This window comes from Falco punctatus (assembly GCF_963210335.1).
Source record: "Falco punctatus genome assembly, chromosome: 10".
NCBI lineage: Eukaryota > Metazoa > Chordata > Aves > Falconiformes > Falconidae > Falco > Falco punctatus.
The window spans coordinates 15,757,462-15,768,586 of record NC_137590.1 but is presented as its reverse complement, the minus strand read 5'-3'; the positions used below and the strand labels follow the sequence as shown (position 1 = coordinate 15,768,586).

General features: G+C 58.8%; 1 protein-coding gene across 1 annotated transcript in view; it reads left to right on the top strand.

Moving 5' to 3' along the window:
- Positions 1-211: 211 nt before the first annotated feature.
- LOC308070425 (tyrosine-protein phosphatase non-receptor type substrate 1-like) overlaps positions 212-11,125 on the top strand; it is a 24,497-nt gene continuing 13,583 nt past the window's right edge. The window contains exon 1 of the mRNA XM_080404316.1: positions 212-369. The gene's annotated coding sequence lies outside the window, so the exon portion shown is untranslated. The remainder of the gene's footprint in view (positions 370-11,125) is intronic.

The following is an 11,125-nucleotide window of genomic DNA, read 5'->3' as shown; positions in this document are numbered from 1 at the left end:
GCAGCCTCGGCACAGAGAAGCTCATGGAAAGCTCACACCAGGATTGAGAGGAGTATGTAAAATATGTGGGTGAGACTGAAACTGAGGATAGACCTCGCAGACAAGGGGAAATGAAATTCGAGGGGATTTAGGGCTTTTTAAGCACTGGGCTGGGTCAGGAGGGGGCAAATCCAGTTTGATACTAGCATATGCAAAGCAGCCAGCGAGCAGGGCACTGCGGCGCGCTCTGCACCTACAAAAGGGCCCAGGTCTGCAGCTTTACTGCCCAGGGGAGGGATTTGGTGCTTATTATAGGAAAATCCTTTAAGCCACCAGCCCGAGGTGTGCCAGCAGTGAAATCACAAACAAGTGCCCAAGCACGGACACAAGGTAGGAGCGTGCCGGGAGCACCTTGCTCGGGGGGCAGCGCCTCGCTTGGGGGGCAGCACCAGGCAATGCTGGGGGCAGGGATTAACTGCTTGTCCATGGTGTTTTCCTGGTGCTGCTGGTTGTCACGTCCCGCTAAGTCACCCACCGGGTGCTCGAACGAGAAAGGCGGGTGTTTGTGCTGTGTCAACAGCTGCAGTGGCTGGGGTGGGCATGGGGTGATGCTGGGGCTGGTGCCCACCAGCTCCTCCTGCCCGCAGCTGGGGCTGAGTGAAGATGCCTTCGCTGTGGTGTGGAGCTGAGGCTGGACAGGCAGTGAGGAGAGGCTTGGTGTCACAGGGAGGGGACACACCAGCTCCAGCCAGGGTTTGGGCTGTGTCCCAGGGCTGGACCCCATGCACGGACACCCTGGGGCAATGCCATGCCAGGGCAAGCGTGCGGATGAGGCTGCGGTGGTGTGTCTGGCAAACGGCCCTGGCAGTGGCCCCCACCATAGTGAGAAGCTCCCAACACATGGGTGGTGCAGCGGGTTCAGCTGAGCTTTGGTGTGTGAGCCCAGTGCTGGGACCTTGTGGGATGGCAAATCCAAGCAAAAGGGCTGGAGAGAGGCTGAGGTGGGCTGCGCTGCAGTGGGGGTCTGCACAGACCCCCACCCTGGGGAGCAGCAGAAAGCAGGAGCTGGGGAAGGGCCAGGGGCTGCTCAGGGGCTGCCTGCCCTGCTCCTGGCCCTGGGAGGTGGGAAACAGCTCCCGGAGGCACTGAGGCAACAGGGCTGGCAGGGCCTGACAGGGTGGCGGTGCATGTTGTGCCATGCCATGCCGTGCTGTGCCATGCCGTGCTGTGCCGTGCCATGCCGTGCCGTGCCATGCCATGCCGTGCCAGGGAGCCAGCGTTGGAGGCACTGGCTGTGCTGAGAGCCAAGGGGGAGTGTGTGCCTCCAAAGGAAAGCGTGCAATTACAGAGAGCAATTAGTCCAGGGCGCATGCCTGATGGAGGAGGCTGGCCCTGGCAGTGAGGGGAGGGGGAGCAATGATTTAATTAACACGGAGGAAGAGTATGGTCTCAGCTAGCACGTGGGGCTGTCTGAAACAGGGGGATGCGGGCGTATCTCTGGTGTCCCAGGGGACAGGAGAGGGCTGGCAGCACTCTGGGGAGTGGGACAAAGCTGAGCTTGTGCTGGAGCCAGGGCTGAGCAAGGAGAAAAGGGGAGAGACAGGGCTAAGTGCCTCATGCCCTGCCCTGGGATGCTCCGCTCTGGGTGAGAAGCAGAGCCCCCCCGCGCTGGCAGTGCTTCTCACAGGGATGGGTGCCCAGGGGCCATCATGTCTCCCGGGAGCTGGCATCGCTCTGCCTTGTCCCCTCCAGCAGCTGACGGGGCAGCAGCTCCAGCCCTGGTTTGTGTCTGTCTCTGTTCAAGATGTCCTTGCGCTCCTGCTCTGTCCCCATCTCTGTCCTTGCCACTGTGAGACTGTGGTGGCCACAAGCCCATCCCCAGGGAGAGACAGCTTGGTCCCTTTGCACATCAGCATTAGCCAAGCAACCATGGGTCCAAGAGCATCTGATGTCACCGGGACCCCACAGGGCTCCCACGATGCCACAGGCACTGAGTGATGCCATGTGGACCCTGTGATGCCATGGGTACCAGGCGATGCCATGGGGATGCTGTGCCAGGACACCAACAGGGAACAGCGCGAGGAGCTGGAGGAACAGCTGGGGTGCTCTGAGGGGGTTGGGAAGGGTGAGAGGGTCTCAGAGACACCTTCGATTGTCCCCAAGAAATGCCACGTGGGTCTTGCGTGTGCCTGCTGACTGCCCCGGGCTGCGCTCCTCCCAGGAGAGAGAACTGGAGGGAGAAGCCCAGGGATGCTGCACGGCCAGACCCTGCTCCCACCAATTCCAGACCCGCCAGCTCACCCCTTTGCAGTTCCCCATTTCTCAGGCTTTTCCTTGGAAAACAAGGAATAAAGCCAAAGTAAAACAGTGACATATTTTGCACTGTTCCTGATTTATTTTGCGTCTTACTTATTGAATCTTATTCCCCGGTTTCATGGTTATTGTGGATTTTTATTAAAGGGAATAAACAGGTCTGGGATTTGGGGTTGTCATAGGAACTGTTTTGGTGCCACAGCCTCGCTGCCAGCCTCATCCTCCTCCTGGATTCCTGACGTAGCAAGGGCTCTCTCCAGCACAGCAGAGATTTCTCCAGCCCCCCGAGCCCACCCCCAGTGAAAGCAGCATTACAGCACAGCCACCCCACAGCACCGGGGTGCCCTGTGGGAGCCCCCAGAGAGTTTGGGGAGGAGGTGGGCTCCCAGGCACTGCCAGGCTGTGCCCATGCCACAACCTGGCCCTGTGGCCGTGGGTAAGCGGACCAGGACCCCAGGGCTGCAGTCTGGGGCTTTAAGCTGAGGAGAGGTGCTTGGAGGATGCTGCTTGTCTGTGTGGATTCTCTGATATCTAATAGGAGGTTGTGCTATTGCAGCTATTGTTACTGAGAACCTCCCTGCCTGACCTGGAATAATTTTCATTAAATCCCTGGAGCTGGAGGGGCATGGGGCAGATCGGGGGCTGCCCTCCAGCCATTCTCCATCTCTTCTATTGCAGACAGAGGGGGTAAGCAGTGAAAATGAGAGTGTCAAACACATTTCAAAGGAAATCCTTTGCATCCAACACTCCTTTGGCCCGTGTGGTCCTTCACCGCAGGATGTCGTAGAGGCCAAGACTCTGGCAATGATTAAAGAGGGATTTCCAGGACTGTGGGATGAACAGGAACATCCAGTGCTTAAGAAAGACTCGCTTTGTGCTTTTGGTGTTTGGTGGGACGTTGCTCAGGGACGATTGCCTTCCAGAGCCAGCACGGGAAGGGTGGATGCAGCTGCGGCACTTGGTCCTGCCAGCGCCTGAGAGAGGGTCCCAGGGAGGGGACCTCTCACCCCAGGCAGGAGGGGTGTCCTGCCTGCTCTGGGGGTGCCCAGGGCTCTTCTTGTTGGATCAGCTGTTGGTGGCCCATTGGTGTGGTCCTGGTCCCCACAACATCCACACATGCACCATGCCCAGAGTGAGCCGTGCATGTTCCTGGGGACGCTCTGGTGGGTTTTGTCCAGGTAAAAGAGCCGGGGGCTGCTGCTCGGGATGGGGAAACCCTTTGGGGAGCTCTCCTCCCCGAGGGCAGCGCAGGGCATCCCTGTTAGCCAGCAAGGGCAGGATGCTGCCGGGGTCCCTGGGGCTCCCACTCCTCCTGGCACAGAGCAACCTTAAAGCTTGGATGCACTTGGCAGTGGCCCCAGCACTGGCAGTGCCCCGAGCCCAGCACAAGCGTCCCTCTGAGAAGTGCAGGGAAAGGAAAAAATATTTAGAGAGGCAGGAGAAGGGGGAAAGCAGGCGCTGCGGGAGAGAGCCGTGGAGCGGCTGAAAGCGCGCTCTCAGCCGGCTTTTGTTCACCCCGACGTGCCCAATGGCACTGCCAGCACCAAGGGGCTGTGCCGGTGCCGGTGGCTCCCAGTGGTGCAACCAGGCGAACCCAGTGCTCCGGCATCTTGGCCCAGCAACGCGCGCGTTAGCAGGATGTGGCCCCTGCAGAGCCTTCAGCGGGGAGCTCCATCGCCCCGGCTGGGCTCAGCCCCTCGCTGCCGGCCATGGGGTGGGCAGCACAGTGGGATCAACAACGCGCTTGCTAAAATAATTGCTTCTGACAGATCCATTTCTTCCGCAAAGTTCAGGCTTAATTTTATAATGGCATCAGTAACTATGGCAACATGTAAAAATATCGTATCCCCAAGCCCGGCAAATTCTCCATAAACAGCTCCCGTCTCCAGGAGCTGAGGGAGGCCCCGGCCGGGCGGGCAGCAGCAGCCCCCTGCCCGCGGTGCTGCCACGGCTGGCTGCCCGCACCCGGGATACTGTTTGGGTTAGGATTCACACGATGACTAATTAGTGGTGTTAACTGCTTATGCCTTGGGATGATGATTTCGTTTGCTAATCCTTCAGGCTAGGTGGAGGTTGCAGCAGCTAATTGGGTGGATATCATTAATGCTGGCGGTCAGGAGTTGCTGTTAAAGGGCTGCAGCACAACGAAGGCTGGTGCGTCCCTCACGTATGGCGCAGGGCAGATGCTTTGCCGCCGGCTCTCTACGTTCCCTCCTGGCACCAAAGACCCGGCACGGGTCTGGCAGCTGCCAGGGGCCATGCATGGCTTGGACCCTGCAATGCCACAAGGCCAGCAGCCCCATTTGTGCCTGTAGCCTGTTCCAGAGCTGTCACTGCTGCACATGCATGCACCTGTGTGCACACAGGTACGTGTGTACATGCACACATATGCAAACGCATGCACATGCGGAACAGGTTCCCCACGTGCATGAACCCCCCCTCAGCAGACATCAGCTGGTGCCGACGTGCGTCTCGGCTCAAAGGTCTCTGGTCACCACTGCTAGTAGATAATCCCAGGCAGTATTTTCTAAACCTGTCAGACATCACGCAGACCCTCTAAATCCCTGATCCCCCTCCATGGCTCTGGCAGGCTGAGCTCCCGGGCAGGACAGCAGCATTTCGTAGTTCTGATTTGCAGCTCCTTATCAGGGCCAGGCCAGACCCTTGGGACCAATACAGTCACCAGGCACACAGCGGATCTTGCAGAGCCGGAATTAATCCTTGTGCTTTTTGTTGCCTTTCAGCTTAAAAAAAAAAAAACCACAACCAAAACCAAAAATACCAAAAAACCAACACAACCCCCTTGCAAAAGCATTCTCCTCATGCTCCCATCTGCAGGACCAGCATGGCCCCAGTCCCACAGAGCTGGGAGTGCTGGGTCAGGCAGCATGGATGTGCCTGGTCTCGATGGGGCCAGAGCAAACAGCGCTGAGCTCTGGTGCACAGCCCCTGAGCTGTGAGGCTGCTGTGGGGACAGCCACCATGGGGACAGCCCGGTGTCAGTGCTGGGGACGGCACTGATGGTGCTGGGGGCTGGTGGAGAGAGCAGCACCCCCCAGCTCCAGGCTGGGTCCAGCCGTGTCAGGGGGGGCACATCCCCGCTGCATCCCAGACACGGTGAAATGGCCATTTCCACCACAATGCATCAGATACAGCACTTTCACAAATAACCTCGGTGAAAGCCCTCGCTGCCAGCACCCTCATGAATAACACGTCTCAGCACCCTCATTAATAACACTTGGGAAAGTGGGATGGGGGGTTGTACCAGGTCTCCTGTGTCCCACATGCCCCAGCTCAGCCCTCCGCCGGGCCGTCTCCCTGGCTCTGGAGGTGCGAGGTCCTGGCCAGCCAAGGTCCAACAGCACAAATGCCCCCACCAAACCTGGGCTTCAAAGTCCTGCAACCATCCTGGTGCCTCCAGTGAGAGCCCTGACAAGCAGGAAGCGATGGGCTGAGATAGCTTAACATGATAAATCCCCCCACGTTAGCATTTTTATTTTCATCTGCAGCTGCCGCAGGACTTTATCAGGCAGCACAGCCTGCAATGAGTTACAGCAGCCGTGCCTGGGAGCGCACAGAGCATTATCTGCTATTGCAGCGTTGGATGAGCTTTCATGATAACAATTTGCAATCAACAAAGAACTTTGAGAGGACGCAGAGTTAAAAAAAAAAAAAAAAAAAAAGGCAGAAGAAAACTGAGATGATATCGCTCTTCCCTCAGCTGGGCTCCACACCCTGCCATGGTCATACCAGTACTGCCAAGGGGAAACCAAGGTCTTCTCTAGCATCACCCCATGGGGCTGTAGGGTCACAGGCACCCACAGTCCCCCTGTGCATCCCCACACCCTGCAACCCGTCCTCTCGCTTGCAGCACCCCGGGAGCCCTTGGCCACCAGGCTGTCCCACACAGCCCCTGGCCAGCCCCGGGCATGGGCATGGCACTGGTAGCCCCCAGGTTAAGAGTAGGGGGCAGCTGGAGGGGGACGAGCTGCATCCAACGTGGGGAATCACCAGCAGCTCTGGCAGGGGCCTGGCCCACTGGGGAGGGCCACAGCTGCAGGGGCTTGGACCGGTGAAGTAAATGTGTCTGCGTCAGTGTGACAAGGCCTCCCAGTAGCCCCCAGTACATACATTTGGCCGTGGACTGCGGGGAGCTGCCTGTGTGTCACGGGAATCTGGGTACTGGCACTGCCACCATGGCCCCACAAGCCAGCACGGTGCAGAACATCCCACTCCGGAGCAGGGATGGAGGCTCCAGCTCAAACAGCTCCCGGGAGCCCATCAATGATTAACGCCCAGCTCCGACATGTCCCCGTGCATGGCTGGAGCTCCCTGGCTGCCCCTGCCTGCCCGCCCCTCCCTGCCACTTTCTCCTCCACAGCACCACTGCCCCCGGGGCTGAGCATCCCTTCCCTGCCCAGCCCGGCCTGGGGAAGGGTCCCAGGTCTCTGGAGCCCACAAGAGCTGGGGTGAGCCCTGGCCGAGCCCCCCAGCCAGTGCGGATATTCCCCACAGCCCTCGAGCTTTGCAACCGCTGGCACAAGTGATGCAGGACTGGGGCTGCCCTGTGCCCCCAGGGAGCTGCCCCAGGTGGGAGCTGCCTCGTGCCCTCATCCCTGTCCCTGTCCCTGTGCTGTGGACCCAGGAGGCTGCGGTGTGGGACTGCTCGGGCTTTGCTCACCTGCTGCACCTAGAGCCAGTGAGTAAATCATTCTCCAGAGCAAGAGGCAGGATCCTGCCTGCAAACAAAGGTCATTACAGCCCCCCCAGGGCTTACAGCAGCTAACTGGGCAGCACGCGCCAGCCCTGCCAGGGCCATTTCCCAGCCCCCCATCCCCCACAGCTGGGTTTTCCCAACCAGTCAGCAGTTTCACCCTAAACCCTCCATCCCTCTGCCCATCACCTCCAGGTCAGCCCAGCCGCTTCCAGGCCAGGCACAGGATATAAGCCACCTTTCCTGCTCTGACACAGGCAGGAGGAATTCCCCCCGGCCAGAAGCGTACAGGGCTGCATTAAGGAAGCCCGGCCAAGTTACCCGGTTTGCAGCACCGTGCAGGGCGCTGCTGCCGAGCGGGAGCATCCTGGGAGCATTGCATGGCACTGCCACAGGCAACCTGCGGCGCAGATGTGGTTCCTGCTGCAGCCCATGTGCTTCCCTTTTTGCTCAGCAGACGGTGGTGGGTGGTCTGACGCTGGCTGGGCTCTGCTACCACTGCTGCAGCCCAGGGTGATGGTGCATGGCCACCATGATGGCACTGGAGCATTGCTCCATCCCAGAACAGTCCAGCGCCGGCCAGGCAGTACCAGCATTCCTCCCTTATCCTCCCTGAAAGTCATTTTATGGGCTTGGAGGGACCAGCTGACCCTGGCAGAGCATTCAAGGGCTGCTCCGGTGAAGCAGGCTGTGGTGAGGAGCCCAGCTCCGCAGGGGAGCTGTGGTAACAGGTGCTGGGTCCGGCTGGCGTGCACAGCGGTGGCCTCCTCAGAAAGTCCCCTGCACTGGGGAGCAGCTCCTCCCTGCTCACCCCCAGCACCATCTCACCGATGGGATGTGGGATAAGGACCTGAGCTAGCTCAGCTCAGCCCTAAATCACGCAACAAAAGCTTGACCAAAGCAATGACGGGCAGCTCCCGTGAGCCCCCCACAAAAGGCAAGGGGCAAAGCCCATGCACAGGCTGCTCACACAGCAGCCTCCACAGCCCACCCCCACCTTTCTTCAAGCAATCACAGACTTAACAAAGCACCTACAGCTCATTACCACCCCCAGCCCCCCAGGGCCTCTTGCACATAAGGGGGTGGCTGGGTGTCCCTTCTCCAGCTGCAAGGTGTTCATGGTGGTGGGTACTGCAGGAGGAGCACGTGGTGAGCAGAGAGGTATGATACACATCCCTGTTTCTTAAATTGGTGTTTGCAGGACTAGGGTGCTCCTGCTGTGGGTGCCTGCTCCCTTTGCCTCTTCTCTGGGTCACCGTCCAGCTCAGCTGCTCCTTGCAAACAGGCTGCAGGTCACTTCTTTCCATCCTTGTGTTAACATATTGCTTGTTATAAGTTAACATCAGATAAACTAATTTAAGCTCCTTCTGTACTGGATGTCTTGGATTAAATTGGCAGGGTACCTAATGAAGCTGAAGCTCCATTTGTTGTGCTGGAAGCCCTAAATATCAGCAGTGTAATTGGTGCTATCAACTTTAGAAGGCATCTGTGTGGCACTTCTCCCAGCTAAGAGCCCTGTGAGGGTGCTGGCTCTGAAGCCTGAGGGGTGGTGGGGAGAGGCAGGAGGGCTGTAGGATGTCTTCACCTGGCTTGTAAGCTGGAAGGGTCTTGAAATTTGGTTTTGGAGCTGGAGGACAGATGGGGTGGGTGTGCCCAGCTCCATATATGTTGCTCTCCAGCTGCAGGGAGGCTCCGCTGGTTTGTGTGCACTGGAGTAGACCCCATGTGGGTGCTGGGGCCAGACTTGGTGCTCTGATGTGGTTGCACGCCTCGTTTTGTTGTGGTGAGCTATGAAAGCAGCATCTTTTATGGTGCTGGGAACTGGGCTGGGTTGTGTTTGAGGCTGGGCCTGGGCGAGGATACGACCGGGAGGCTCCGAGCTTTCCTGGGGCAGCGAGTCCTTGCAACCCTGAGTGCCTTGGCAAGGGCGTGTGGTGCAATTATTTGGGTTTACTGTGGAGGGGTCCCATGGGTGCTGGCTGCTCACTGGTGCTCAGGCATGGTTGTGCACCCATGGCCCCAAAACAGCACTGCTAGATGCTGGTTTTAGGGTGTTTTCTAGGCTGATGTCCAAAGTGTTGGTGCCTTCCCTATGTTTATCTCTAAAATTTCCTTGCCGGTTGGGGTTTTGAGGCTGAGCTGTGCCTATAAATCCTATGGGACAGGTGCTGTGTCCTGGTACGATGTGGCTGGTAACCTTCCCACTGCGCTGTACCACGCTGGGCTGGGGATTCCGAGGGAGAAAACTCTGGGCAGGGGAAGAAACCAGTCGCCTCTGTCATTAGTGAAGCATGGCTCATTAACAGGCCTAGGTTTGGCACTGCAGGGAGGAATTGAAACCTCTCCCATCTCCATCACCTGTGAGTCCCCCCTTAGCAGTGAGCCACCGCTGTCCCCGTAGGCTATTAGTGCTGGGAGGGGATCAGACCGGCTGCTCGTTAGGGAATTAAAGAGCAGTCTGGGTAAAACCAGTGCTGCAAGACTTTCAGCTGGGCTCACCCTAGTGAGGCTGTAATTGCTCCTGCTGGATGCTGCTGGGCTTAGACAGGAGGGTCTCTTTGGGTCCCTCCCAGAGACAGGGGTGCTGCTGCCCTGGCTGGGGGTCCCTGTGTGGGGAAGGAGCCCCCTTCCTGGGGTGGAAGCCACTTGTGCAGCTGGTCCTGCTGCCCACGCGGAACTTCCCAGATGAAAATGGGGAAATGCAAAAGCACATTGGGCCCTTTGGTCCCTGCCGGGAGCAGTGACAATGCTGGCTGGAGCCTTTGCCTCCAGGAAGGGGGGACCAGAACCCTGCCTGTCCCAGCCTCCCTCCAGCACCCAAACCTGCCAGGGTGGGTGAGCTGGCCCAGACCAGCCGGAGCACGTGCCTTCCCCAGAAGGGTGCTGGCAGTGTGATGCCTGTTCCTCGCTGTGCCTCAAAGCTGTGAAAATGAACCTATTCTTGAAAAGCTCTCTTAAAACGCTGCCTGCGCCCCCCGCACTGGCTGCTGCATGGCTCCCGGCGAGACCCAGGCTCTAAAGTTGTCCCTGCAGGAGCAGTGGGTTTGAGCTGAAGCATGAAGATGCTGCAAAAGCGAGCGCAGCCGGGCTGCCCGCTGGCAGCCAGGGATCCTGGCAGTGCTGCCTGCCCTGCCAAGCGCCACAGCAGCCTCCTGCTCCCCGTGGGTGTTTGGTGCAGAAGGGAGCTCTAATGATGGCGTTGCGCCTCCCGAAATGCTGCGCTCTTGCTCGGTCTCGGGCATGCGAAGGAGCAGAGTGCTCCTCTCTTCCCCCAGGTTCGTTGCCAGCCCATGGGGCAGGGGCTGCCCTCTTGGGGTGGATCCTCTAAACCCCCCTGGGTGTGAGCAGGCCCCTGCGATGCCGAGTGGAAGGGCTGTGGGCAGGAGGGGAGGCAGCTGAGCCTGCCCATATGCTTCCTAATGGGGAGCAATAGCAGCTCTTCCCAGGAAGCTCATGCTGCACCATCTGCTCTGCCGTGGTACCTTCCCTTGCAGAGCTTTTTTAAGCTCCAACTTTCCTTCCCAAGCACTCCGCGGCGGCTGCTTGCGTACAGGCTGTCTCCGCTTTGTAATCTCCTTGAAACAGGTTGTCTGAACCTTCATCGCCGAGCAGGAGAACAGCCCAGACAGGCTGAAGTCAGCCAGGCCTCCAGGAACTGTGCTTCCATTTAAAAATAACCAGGAAAGTGGCTGTGAACGGCTGCAGCCCATCCTCAGTAACTTCCCTCTTGCTGGGCACCCCGGGGGTGCCTTGCTCCTGGACTGGGGCTGGGTGGGATGCCCTGGTGGCAGTGTAGGCTTCCACAAACCACTGCTAATCCCATGTCCCGTTCCTGTGCACAGTGATTGTTTTCATGCCATGCTGCATGTGCAAAAGGCCAAAGCTAACGGCTCCTCCGGGTCCCCGCTGCATGCCCTCACTGGTGGTGTGAAGGGGAAATAAAAGCAATGGCTGCACCCCGGTGCTGGCCATGAGTTATTTTACAGTAGGAGCAGCAGCGGCTGCAGCACTTGAGTGCAGCCTCCAGCACCCCTGGGGGGCTCCCGGAGGGAGGTGCGGTGCAAGATGCCTGGGGAGGCCAGTCCCAGCTCCCAGCAGCACCAAGGGAGCTAAATTAAG